This window comes from Macaca mulatta, chromosome 10 (genome assembly GCF_049350105.2).
Source record: "Macaca mulatta isolate MMU2019108-1 chromosome 10, T2T-MMU8v2.0, whole genome shotgun sequence".
Lineage (NCBI taxonomy): Eukaryota > Metazoa > Chordata > Mammalia > Primates > Cercopithecidae > Macaca > Macaca mulatta.
The window spans coordinates 110378468-110391477 of record NC_133415.1 but is presented as its reverse complement, the minus strand read 5'-3'; the positions used below and the strand labels follow the sequence as shown (position 1 = coordinate 110391477).

The 13010-nt window shown below is 53.7% G+C and overlaps 2 long non-coding RNA genes across 2 annotated transcripts; one reads left to right on the top strand and one right to left on the bottom strand.

Annotated features, from left to right (window-relative positions):
- Positions 1-7318: 7318 nt before the first annotated feature.
- Positions 7319-12210, bottom strand: LOC114670512 (uncharacterized). Its single transcript, XR_003720179.2, has 2 exons — positions 11832-12210; positions 7319-11728 (listed from the first exon to the last, which is right to left on the bottom strand). It is a non-coding gene; the product is annotated as an uncharacterized LOC114670512 (long non-coding RNA).
- On the top strand, positions 8578-10567 carry LOC114670513 (uncharacterized). Its single transcript, XR_003720180.2, has 2 exons — positions 8578-8665; positions 9396-10567. It is a non-coding gene; the product is annotated as an uncharacterized LOC114670513 (long non-coding RNA).
- Positions 12211-13010: the final 800 nt, after the last annotated feature.

The window sequence follows — 13010 nt, the reverse complement described above, 5'->3', positions numbered from 1 at the left end:
TGCCCGTCCTCATGCTGGGCCCGGGCCGTCCTGTGGCCTGAAAACTCTATCCAGGCCGAGTCCCGAATCCACGGAGAATGATTAACGGAGTTGGCTCGGGCTGGATTTCTTGCTGGAAACTTCCAGCTCTCAGAGACTCTGGCTATGGGTTAGTTGGGAGCAGCCCCACCCCATCTGAGCTCGTCCCCTCTGCTCAGGACTTTGGTCAAGAAAAACAAGGCCTTGCAAAGCCACCTGGGAGGGAGGTGGATGTTGAAGGGAACACACGGGGGACACCCCCACTGCCGGGACAGCAAAATCCCTGGTGCTGGTTGGTGCTCACTGGGGGCAGGGGGCCTGGTATTTTTCTCAGCACATGAGTGTGTTTAAATCTGGAGGCATTTCTGGGGGAGGGGGCTATTTGCAAGCCAGGAGCCCAGCAGGCCAGAGGCTCACAGAGGGCCACCCCCCAGACTTGGTACCTCTGCCCTGGATACCTCCTCTCTCCTGGGGAGCCAGGCCCTGGTCAGAACACAGCCCAGAGCAGAGGGTGGGCAGCAGGGGTGTTCGTGGCACACAGCAGGAGTGGGGCTTGTGAGGAACCTGCTGTGTGCCCAGTGGTGCTAAGAGCCTTACATGCTTGACCTGGAGGCAGTGGGTAGCAAGAAGTTGGGATGGACTGAGAGCCACACTGACTGGGTTCAATCCCAGCTGTGCCATGTGCTCTTCTCTAGTTATCCAACTCTGAGCCGGGTTCAGAGCAGCAGACACAGGCTGGGATCACACAGGTGGCAAGTGGCTGTGCAGGACGCCAGCCCAGGCAGTGAAGCTGCGGGGTCCTTACGCTCCCCATGACACCCTCCGGCCACCAACAGCCTTGAAACTGTGGCCACCTCCAGGTGTGTCCTGGGGGTGTCAGCAGAAACGGTGCAGCCTTTGGGAGCCTGCCTCAGGGGGATCCTGCCTTTCTGCCTGTGAGAAGGAACCAGTAGGGATGGTAGTGTTAAGCCCTCATCCTCTGCTGTTTGAGAGACCTGAATTCAAATCCTGCCTCCCTGTGTGGCCTCAGGCAAAAAGGTCTGGTCTCCCCATCTATACAATGAGAGCACTGACAGCCCCTCCCTAATAGGGCATGCTGGGAAAACACTACTGTCTCCACGTGCACAGCCTCATTTTCATCCTCCTTACTGGTGCCCTGATTCCCCGGACACGTGTTCGGGGTCTGGGCGGCATCCAGCATTCAAGTCCACAAGGAGCATGGGATCAGGGCTCCAGAGGATCAGTCATAAACCCAGCTTGGTCACTTATCCTCTCTGGCTTCAGTTTCCCCATCTGTAAAGTGGGACTCAGGAGAAGCTTGCACCTGTCACAGATTGCCAGTCACAGGGCCCCATGCTAAGCCCTCCACATGTGTTTTCTCATTTAATTCTTACCGTGACCCAAAGAGCCAGCTGTGGGCATGAGAGGTGGCCCCCACCTCCCGTGGCTGCAGGGATGAGAGCACGGGCAGAGCTTACAAGAGCTGGAGATGCAGTATGGGTGGCTCTATCACCACCCCGAAGACAGTGAGGCGGAACCTCCCCCCAGGCCTTCCCAGGACACAGTGGGGTCTGCAGGGCCAGCTTGAGGGTCCAAGCACACTCAAGTGGGTGCCCCTTTTCCATCTTGCTTCCTCCTCACTTCTGCTTAATGTTGGGCAACATCAACCTCAAAAGCCTCCTTAAAAGACCAGGGCTGTTCAGGACAAATCAGGGGAGCCCTGCAGGCTGGTGGGGGCTGTCTCCCTGTCTGTGTCGCTGAGGTGGCGTGTATGAAGAGGCTGGGCTGGGCAGCTCCCTAAGGCAGCAGTTTCACAATGGAAGCCAAATGAGCTCATCCTGGTTGAGCATTTAACACAGTCCCTGGCTCGTAGCACCCGAAACACATTGGTTATTTTTTAGAGATCCCTTCTGGTCCTAAATCGTATGATTCTGTGGTGGCTTTGTATATGTGAATAGCATGAAGAAAGGACACCCAGGTGAGAAAGTACTGAAGGCTTAGCATTAAGTGAGAGACCAATTAAGAAGTGAGTCTAGATGCTCCCTGGCCCCAGCTGCTTCATTGCTGAGACATCTGTGAGAGTGTGATAAGATGGAGAAATTCACATTTATCCAATCCCCTCTCAGGGTTAGTGTGTTTATGGTTGCAAGGAATTCCAGGATAAATTACTTGAACTGGAGATGAGACCTCTTTCCTGAAGATGTGCCAGGACAACAGCAGATACCACCTCAGACATCTTCTAAGGAGGTACAGCCATGCCCCAAAGGGCTTTGGTTTGGCTAAGCAAGTTTGGGCTGAGCAGAATTGCCCAGGCCAAGAAAGGAGGCTAAAAATTCTGACAGCTGCCTTCTCCACCCTTGGTCTAAATTTATTCCATGCCTCCTGTGAATTCCAGATACATGCTTAGGATGCCCGAGGAGCCTGGGGGGCACCCTCCCCTCAGTCTGTCTGAGATTCAGCCCCAAATTGAGAGACCCCTTTCAGTATGGAGAAATATGGCAGAAAAGTAGGTTCCTTGTGGCTAAAGTTCCACCAGCAGCAAGAAAACATATCTTTTCTTTCCAGAAGAATCCACAGGGTAGAGAGTTCACTACCCTCTGCTGAAGCTGCTCACGAGGGCACTGGGGCCACCTGGTGCACCCACAGTGTGTTCCCAGGAGTCCCTGCTCAAGGACAGGCTGAAAGGCACTGGGCTGGCAGTCAGGGCCTGGGATTCTGATCCAGCCCTGTGTGACCTTGGCAGGTCCCTCACCCCATCAGGCGACACCAACAAAACATCACGTGATGCTCTCTAAGCTGTCACCCTCAGAGTGTGTGCTCTATGGACAGGGCCATGTCTGTCTGGTTCACCATTGTATCTTCATGCGTACAACTGTGCCTACACGTGGTAGGTGCACAATTAATATATGTTGGATCAGACTGAGTAAAATCAAAGATTTTATCCCCTTCCAGAAACAAGTGTCTGTTTTCCTTCTCTACCTGTCAGCCCTGAGAAATCATACTCCTGTGCTCAGTGAATCCGCACCTGCCTTTCCAGTCAGACTTGCTTCTTTACCTGGCCCATCACAGGTATCTCCTACTGAGCTCAGAGGGCCATCTTGCCAGCTGATGGCCAGACACGGTCATTCCCACTACCATCCCTTTCTCCATGGCAGTCCTCCTCCCTGATATGCCATCTCTTCAGATCCTTTCCATTCTACAGCTCTCCACTGAACTCCATATTTCTGCAAGTCCTAAGCATTCCCCTTTCCCCCACTACCCAATCCTTGCCCATGCATCCTTGTGTTGTAATGGAGATTGCTTTTCTGGGCATATGAATACTGCACACAATTAAATGATGAAAATATTTTAAAATGCTATTTTAAAAGAATCGCCTACTTCTTAAATCAGTTGCTGATGTTAGGATAACTCTGTTCTCCAATGTGACCATTCACAGGGAGCCCACTGATGTCCCAGCCAAAGCCCTTTTTGCACAGCAGGGTGACCTGCCTTGGGGGCTTCCATCTTTGGGTGGCAACCATTGTCTGAAAGCTTTGAAATGCAATGGTGAAATGCGGCTATCTTATTTTTTCCCCTGAGCTTTAGATGTTTTGGAGTCAGGACATCACAGCTGGGGTGTGGGGTGAGCTAGCCTCTGCCTGACCATCCCTTCCAGGAACAGAGGTTCCTCAAGTACCACAGTTGTTGCTCCTTTCACAGGCCACAGGACTGGACTTTGCAGTGTGTGCACCACCCCTCCCCCCTCACCACCACCCAGTGGCCCCGGCTCCTGCCCCAACCCACTCCTCCCAAAGCTGCTCAGCCAGGCTTGTTCTCAGAGGGAGTCAGGTTCCCAGAAAAAGTCTTGCTTCTGGAAAATTCAGGGTTGGGGAGAAGGGCAGCTCCCCTTCAATGCATGCCACCCCCTCATTTTCACATGGACCCCTCAGCCCTGCCCAGCCAGCTTCCCCTGGTGTTCCCCACTCTGGGGATGTTGCTGAGATCCACTTGCTGGCAGAAGCCAAACATCTAGGGGTCATGTTTGGTTTATCCTCCCCTCACCCCCAACACCCCATCCACCTCCAAGTCTGTCGGCTCAACCCCCAATGTGGCCTGAATCTGACCCCTTTCCACCCCCCGAACCCCTTCTCTCCCCTGAAGCCTCTCCTCCCGGGGATGGAGACTCCTCTGCTGCTTCCCATTCCTTTCCTGCAGGTCATGTCTACACCACTCTCCTACACCAATGGTTTTCAAACTTGAGCGTGCACCAGAACCTCCTGGGCCCACCTCAAGACCCACAGAATCGAGCTCTGGGGGTGAGCCACCCAAATCGCTCTTTCAGACAAATTCCCAGGTGCTGCTGCTGTCGCTAGGGAAGAACCACAGCTGAAGAACCGCTGGTCTGCATGGAACCCCCGCCTACCTCAAGTCATAGTCAGGACCAAATATAAACGATGCTGCAGACGGGGTGGTCAACACACAGACTCAGAGCCTCCATGGAGTTCAAGTCCCAGCTCTGCCATTTCCTGTGTGTCCTGGAGCAAATGACTTAATGTCTCTGTGCCTCGGTTTGATTTTCTTCTCTGCAATGGGAGCAATGATAGTGCCTCCTCTCTGGCATCACCATGAGGACTAATGAGCAAATTCTGTGTTTCAGGTTGGGTTGTCCCAGGAGCAGACTGGGAGACAAGAACATGAGCGATCCCAGGAAGCCCTAGCAGAGGAGAGGAGAAAGTGAGCCAGGGAAGGGGAAGGCAGGCAGCAACACAGGGCATCTTAGCTGGTAGGTTGTCCCTGGGGGCTCAACTCTTCTTGGGAACTTTGGGAGCCAGTGAAGAGTGCACCATCAATAACCCTGAGATCAAGTTTATTCCAGCCAGGAGGTGAGGGAGCTGAGGTATTTATCCACCCATCTTGGCAGACATTGGTTGCAGGATGCTTCTAGCCAGGGAGTGTGTGAACAGCCTGCCAGTGCATGGGAAGAGCAGCTGCAGTGGTCTGAGAAAGTCTCCGAGCCCAGGAAGTCATGGGTGTTTGCTGCTGGTCACCACTGGATGAATAGTAAGGGCACACAAGTCGGTACCAAAAATATCAGCTATGACATGCAAAGCACTGAGTAAGAGCCTGTGTAGTACCAGCTCTTCTTATAATTCCCTGACCAGGGTCCACATGGTCTGATCCCCTCACCAAAAATTATTCAAGACTGGCCCCTCCCATTCCAGCCTCCCCATCCCCTGACCTGCCTGGGCCACCCGCAGCCTATAACTTTTGCACTGGCTGTTCCCTCTCCCTGGAGCACCGTTACCAGCTCTCACAGCTCTCAGTCCCCACTTCTTCACTTCTCAACCTCACTTCCCCTGATCAGAGCATACTTTCCCATCTCTTCTCTCTGAAGCCACCCTACTAGTCACTTTCAATTCCATCTCCCCTTTTGACTCCCTGCCCAGTGCTTTGTAATCTCCATGTCTGTTTCTCTGTCTGGTGGCTCACAGTCTATCTCCACCTACTAGTCTGTTTCACTCCAGGATTCTAGAAGCTGTAGTGTTTACTACCCTGTCCCCAGCATTTAGCAAGCATAGTGTGAACACTCATTGAGTGAATGAAGAAATGGATGGATGGATGGATGGATGGATGGATGGATGGGCATGACTGAAGGTCAGAGGCAGCAGTGTCATCTAAGGAACACAGGTCCAGGATCTGGTACCACTGGAGTTGAATCCTAGCTCATTACTTCCCCTCACATCCCTGTGACCCTCAGCACCGCACCTGTCGCCTGGGGGCACAAATGATCCCCTGACCTTGGGAGATGGGCAGATTAGCCTCAACAGTGCATATGCGAGCTCCTTCTATAATAATTAAAGAACCTCATGGGACCCACTTATTTGAGAACAGCCTGGGCAGAACCAACATCTGCTCCCTTTTCCATCCTGGGCAGTCTCAGAGCCTAGAGGACTGGATAGGGTTCAGTGTGGTGCATGGAGCAGAGACCTAGGGGCAGCATGGCTTAAATGAAACAGAAGATGACTTCACCCTCATGTAACAGAAGCCCAGCTTGGCATGGTAAGGCAACTTCTAGAAGTCTCCAAAGACCAGATCCCTTCTACCGTGTTGACCCTCCATCCTCAACACAGAGCTTCTACCTCGTTGTCCAAGGCAGCTGCTTGTGCTCCAGCCATCACATCCCACCTTCAGTCATCAGGAAAGAGAAAGGGATAAGCAGGGGCTTGCTTCTTCCTGTAAGGACACTTCCCAAAAGACTTCACACAAGACTTCTACTTACATCTTACTGGCCAGCACTTGGTCATACTTCCATATGACCAGGAGCTAAAAATCAGGGGCCTTGTTAGCAAAAAATATGTGGAGAATGAATGGTGTGGTGCAGCCAGCAGCCTTGCCTTGGGAACCTTTCCAGTGAGCCATTTGATTGCTCTGTGATTCGTCTGCTTTGCACCAAGGCCTGGAGCAACAGCAGGGAGCACATTCAGGAACCCCCCACCTTGAGGGGCCCACAGGTCAGTGGGGGACAGTGAAGTGGACAAGTCAATACGCACACAGTCACGATGCTTGCTAGGCCAAGTCCTGTGGGGGACACGGCAGAGGGGTAAGAAAGAGCATCAGAAGAGCAGGGGCAAGAGCCTACCCTAGCACAGGGAGACAGGCAGGGCCCTTCTGAGGAGGTGACATTGGGACAGAGACTCGAGGGATGAGAAGGGGCCACTGAGCATTCCAAGGACTTGGAAGGGCCTTGGGTACCCCAGGTCAGCTGCGGGTGCTGTGTACCCCTGGGCAAGTCGGTGTGCCTCTCTGAATCAAAGTTTTCTCAGCTCTGCCATGTGAGCAGCAGCTGTGCTCTCACCGGGTTGTGGGATAGAACCCTTGCTCATGAGAATGTGTGTCTCCATGAAGAAATGGGGCTCAGAGAACCTGAGAACCCTGCGCTACATCAGGAGATCTCAGCTGGGGGAGATTTTGCCCACCCGGGGCCATGTGCCAGTGTCTGGAGACATTTCTGATTGTCACAACTGGGGAGGGGGCTGCTGCTGCTGACATCTAGTGGACAGAGACGGGGGTGAGGCTGAACATTCTCCGGTGCGCAGAGCAGCCCCCACCCTGGACAGGCACGCAGACCCTCAAGACCGCAGCCCCGCGGCGAGAAACCCTGCCCTCCACAGCCGGGGGTAGACACAGGGTCGTTCACCAGAAGCCCACTCTTCCCTGTGTTCCAGAGCCCCCACCCCAGACCCCTCAGCCTGTGCCCTGGGTAACAGGATCTGTCTGCTTTGTAAACAAACATCTCCAATGACTCAGACATCCACTGAAGTTTAAGGAGAACTAAACTTCTTTGTGTTTATCAAGTGCCAGGCACGTAGTAGCCACCACCTCCCACCAAACCAAAATCCATTACAAGTTTAAAGTACAGCTATTATTTTTACAGCATTGCTTAGAAATGGCTTGCGATCTCTAATTTGCTAAATTGATGTGTATATTGACTAAATAAATATTCGGCACGAAGCCCGAGTTCCCCTCCACACTTATTAATCCTCAGGAAATGGAAACACAGGACACAAAATGAGCTTTTGCTCAGAGCTGCAGACAGGAATACATTATGTTGTTTTTCAAGCGTTCGGGGACTTGACTCTGCAGCAGAGGCGGCCCAATCACCAACCTCCAAGTTTTCCATGACGCACGCCTCTGCCCAGGAGACGTGCCTGTGTTGCTAAGGTTTGTTCTCGGACTTGAGAAGTCTGGGAAAAGAAAGTTTTACTTCAACGGGGAGAATCTGAGGTGACTGTTTTTTGGGGAGTTGATTTGAGGGGCGCTGATGGATGACAGCAATATTAGATATCAGTAGAATGATTTCTATTTCTATCAGTAGACATCAGTAGACATCAGTAGACATCAGTAGACATCAGTAGACATCAGTAGACATCAGTAGACATCAGGGCTGCTGGTAGGACCTAGAAAGTGAAGACCCTGGGACAGGTCCCTTTCTTCAACAATTGAGGCTATCAGTGCTCTCGGCTCTGGGGAGAGAAGGCAGGGCTACCTGGGCTGCGTGGGGGTCACCGTGTCTTCTGTCACCAGCCTGCCCCGGACAGAACAGCATACAAAGGGACTAGAGTTCGTGGGACAAGATTTGCTCTGGGTTGTCCCACCTGCGGAGACTTTGACCTCCAGGATGTTGATGAGTCCTGGGGGCCGGTCTTGTACCAGGATGGACAGGGGCTCCAGATCGTAGGGGAAACCCAGTGGTGCTGGCCACCTCTCTCCTGTGTTAACTTTTAAAGCCTCTCCATCCCACAGAACACTTGTCTGTGGTAGGGGCTAATGGAGGTGAAGCAATATGGCCCAGAATTAGGAAAGAAGTTGATGCTGAGTTGGGAAATGGGGAAATGTTCTCCAGTAGAGGAAGAGGCACGAGTGTGCCTTTTGCCCTACTGGGGGAGTGTGGATCCCAAGAGGGGCTGACATTTCATATCATCTAGCCTGTGCCCGAGGCCAGCCCAGAGCTTCCTTCCCAGACAAGATGCCAGGCCACTCCGGAGGAGGGGATGGTTCCACAGGCTTGAGATGCAGGCGGGTCTCCTCTCTGCCCCTGACCTGTGGCATGACCTTGAGCAGTTCCAGTGACCTTGCTGGGCCTCAGTTTCCTTGTCTGGAGGATGAGGTTGGTGATGGGACCCCCTGGTGAGAGTGCCCAGCATCTCGCCCACAGCAATCTCATCACTGTCAGAGGCAGTGGCCGTTCCTTCCACCTGGACACAGCTATCAACAGAAGGGGCTGGAGAATAGAGTCCAGGCAGAAGGAACAGCCAGGACAAAGGTCCTGGGTGGGACCTGATCCCAGGCAGTAGACCATGGTTAGCAGGTGGGATGGTGGCCTGGGGTGGCGGCAGAGAGGTGGCCAGGGTCAGATGACACTGGGCCTCGTGTCCACCGGAAGGAGAGTGCATTGCCTCCTGAGAGCAGTGGGCAGCCATGGGAGGGTTCTTAAAAAGGCAGCTCTGAGTCCCAGCCTCGGCAGCCCCAGGAACATGCGGCAGCCTGGTGGGGAGGGCAGATCCTGGAGACTCAGCTCCTGAACTCAGCCACAAAGATGAGCTACCTTCCCCAAAGGCTCGTAAGAGGACAGCAAAGGCTGTGTCCCAGGACCAGTGGAGACTTGGTGAATTGAGCAAAGGATTGGGGGGTCTCCTGGTGAGCTGCCACTGCACTCAGCTGAACAGGTGTCATAAACACCGCTGGCAAGGATGAGCACAGAGTGCCAGAACTCTGGTCCGCTGCTGGCAGGAATGCAGAGGCACAGTCACTTGGAAATCTGTCTGGCAGTTCCTTAAAACGGTAAACCTATGTCTGCCCTGGGACCCAGCCCTTCCACTCAGCCCTTCCACTCACAGGTGTTTACCCGAAGAAAAGCTCCCAGAAACACCCTTGCAGGAACTCACAGCAGACTTTCAGAACGGCAAAAGTGGAAACAGCCCAGGTGGCCACGAAGGGTGGAATGGCCCATACCATGGTGGCGGATGCTTGCCATGGGGGACCGCACAGCGGAGCAGGACAGGGAGCTGCTCCCAGCTCAGCCACACAGAGAAAGCTGAGCAAAACAGGCAGACAAGTCCACGTCCTCAACAAAAGTCCACATACTCCAGTGAGAGAAAGAAGAGCAGTGGCTGCGTGGGGCTCGGGATGGGGGTAAGCAGGGAAGAGTACAAGGGAACTTTCTGGGGTGATGATGGGGTGTTCTAGACCTTGATCTGGGTGGTGATTACACACAGGTGTCCAAACTCCTCCCACGTTCCACTTAAGACCTCTGCATTTTACGGCAAGTAAATGATGCCTCAATAAAACATAATCCTCAACATAGGGTCCACGTTGGGGTCTGGGGTCCATGATCTGCTCTCCTCCCTCTTCTGAGCTGCCCAGATTTCCCAGGCAGATGCAGAAGTTCTGAGCAGGTGCGGTGCCTCATTCCGGGGCCAAGGGCTTCTGAGGCCACCACGCCTGCCTTCCTGCCCACATCCATCTTGTTACTGTCGGAGCCAGGGAATTGCTCCCGAGGCGGAATCTTGAATATTCATTTGATTTACGGCCCGCTGCCGACAGCTTTATGAATCCACCCACCAATACCTGCAGCCGGTCATCAATCTTCCCTGGAGATTGTGCTTCTGCCAGTAACTCATGAATTAAAGAGGCCCCTGACGGCCCCCACGCCTGCCTCCCCTCCCTTGCTGGAGCGTCGTGATGGAAGGAGGACCTGACCAGAAGTCAGAACATTGTTGTCTTGCCGCCGCGGCAGCTCTGATGACCTTGGGTGACTCTCTTAGTCTGTCTGCGAGAGGAGGAGAAACTTGGGAGCCCTCAGATCTGCCTCCTCCCGGCCCTGAGCCTCAGTTTCCCCATCCATAGAGATACAGGGCGCAGCACCACGTCCCTCTGCTTATCTGGGCCGGGGGCCAAGGCAGGATGGACTGCCAGCTTGTATGAATGTGGAATGCCTGCCACTATTGTTATGATTATCTGACTTGGAGATGTTCGAAGGGACAAGAAAGATGGTGGTGCTCACGGCTAATTCCCTATGGGTTTCTCTTTAACAGCATGCGAATGAAGACAGCATTTCCCTCAGGGGCTTTCAGGGGAGACCGTGGGAAGGGGCTCAGTACAGCCCCTGGCACCTGGGGCAAACTCCACAGGGAGTAAATACTCCGATTTTACTCCACGAGGAGCAGTGGGGCAGACTTTCTCTCTGGCCTTGGGAAGCAGCTCCAAAGTGTTTCCATAGTTGACTCCCGGGCAGGTGCCCCTGACAGAAAACCATAGCAGGCGCAGTGTCCTCAGAAGCCCTCAGCCCCGGTTGGGCTGTGTCTGGCTTTCCCGTGAGTCCCCCAGCCCCTGCCATGGAGACAGCACTCAGTAGATGCTCCCGGGTTGAGCAAACCTTTGCCACCGGTAGGACACTGGTAACATTTGCAAAGCAGTTGGGGGTCAGCAGATGGAGAGAGTGGCGGAGGCAGTGCCTCTGGGGCGGAGCAGACACACTGGGGTTCAAATCCCACTCTGTCCCTTGGGATCCCAGTGACCTTGGTTATCTTGGCCCCCTAAGCCTGGTGAGCAGGACACAGGAGACGGCTGCCTTAGAGAGTAGACTGGGCTTGGAGAGGCAGCCTGTTGGAAATGCCTTCTCTGCTGGTACACAGGAGCCCTTGGGAGGGTCAGCTCCAGTGGGTATCACCAGGCAGTGTGCTGGGCACCAGAGTCAGAGGAGATAAGGACAAGACAGCTCCTGCTCCTAGGAGGTTCACTCAACAAATGTTCATTAGATGGATGACAAACAGCTCTTAACACCTGTCCCTGAGTTTTGCCTGTGAAGAGGGTTGTGGAGGAGAACCACCCGCCCCCAGGGACCGGCTCCCACCCACCCCTCAGCAAGGTGGCAGCCTCTCCCGGGACTGCAGTCTGCAACAGTGGTGGAGGAGCTGCCACGCCTCGGGGTGCTGTTGCTGGGGCTGAATGACAGCAGATCGATCCTCTCCTCTCCCGGTGTTTCAGCCTCTGCGATGTGCAGCTGCAGCCCTCAGCCAGCATGCAGCCGTGGGACTCTTCCGCACAACGAACTTCTCCCTGCAGAACTCCAGTACACATGGGAGACAGTTACCACATGGAGCCTGCATTTATTGAGTGCCCAGAGTATCCAAAGCATTGGTGTACACCCCTTCTGTGAGTCTTCTCAACCCTGAAAGTAGAAAGAGGGAGATGAGGCACAGAGAGGTTAAGGGACTCACTTAGGGTCACCCAGCTCAGAAGTGACTGGCTTACAGTGGAGCCCACTTACTCACCCCTAGGCCCACTACAGTCTGGCTCCAGCTGCTGCCTGCTGATATCAGGGTTCAAGGTGAGACTTCTCTCCCTGAAACCAACTGTGTGACCTGGGGAGAGTTACTTTGCCACTACGAACCTCAGTCTCCTTCTCTGCAAAATGAGAAGACTGAGACCTGTCCCCAGTTGGGATGTTGACTGAATTGACTATGAAGAAGCACCTGAAGCCCCAGCACAGTGCAGCGCCGGGCCGTGGGGTGCTCAGCTGCACACCCCTCTCTCCCCCTCCCCACCCCTTTGATGTGAACCTGGACTCCCTGTGCACGGGGAGTCAGGGCCAGAAAGGAGGCGGCCAAAGTTTACTGGAAGAAAGGTCTCAGCTTCTGGGAACAGCACTTCCCAGGGGGGCCAGGTTTCTGATCCATGGACTTTTCACCTTGGCACCAGCAACCTGACCACGCTGGCAGTGTTTACCCCGGGGGAAGAGGAAAGGCCTAGAAAAGTGCAGAAGGGTGTGCTAGGGCAGGAGGTCAGGGCCAAGGCAGTTGGACCTGGGCCACTGAGAGCCCCTGGCCCCTGGAGCCTGAGACGCAGGTCTCTTTCCCAGTGCTTCAGCCAAGCTCTCTGTCCCCACCCTCCTCCACATCTTGTTCTCCGGGCTCAAAGATGCAGAGATAGATGATGATAAAACCCACTGCCCCTCTCCTAGGAATCTGCACCCAGGGTGCAGACAAGAGTTAAAATCCAAGCTGTCACCTTTGCTAGCTGTAAGAACCTCTCTACTGCCTTATTTCTGGAATGGGAATAATAACTCAAGTCACAGTGTTGAGGAAAGGATCTAAAGAGATTGTGCCCGGAAAGGCCTTGACATACCTTATCACTCAGTGAGTGGGAGATGTTGTCACTATAATTATGGATGCTTAGGAAATGTTTACTTACTAGATGGATGGGTAGGGGATGAACTGATAGATGGTTGGATGGAGGATGGATGACGAATAGATGATGGATGTATGGATGTGTAGGAGGGTGGCTGCATAGATAGGTAAATGGAGATAGGTGGACAGATGGATAGTAGCTATGCACTCATCCACTATCCGTCTGTCTATTCTCCGTCCACTCATTCACCCCTCCCATTATTCATCCATCCATCCACCCATCCATACATCCATCCTTCCATTCATTGACATGCCCATCCATCC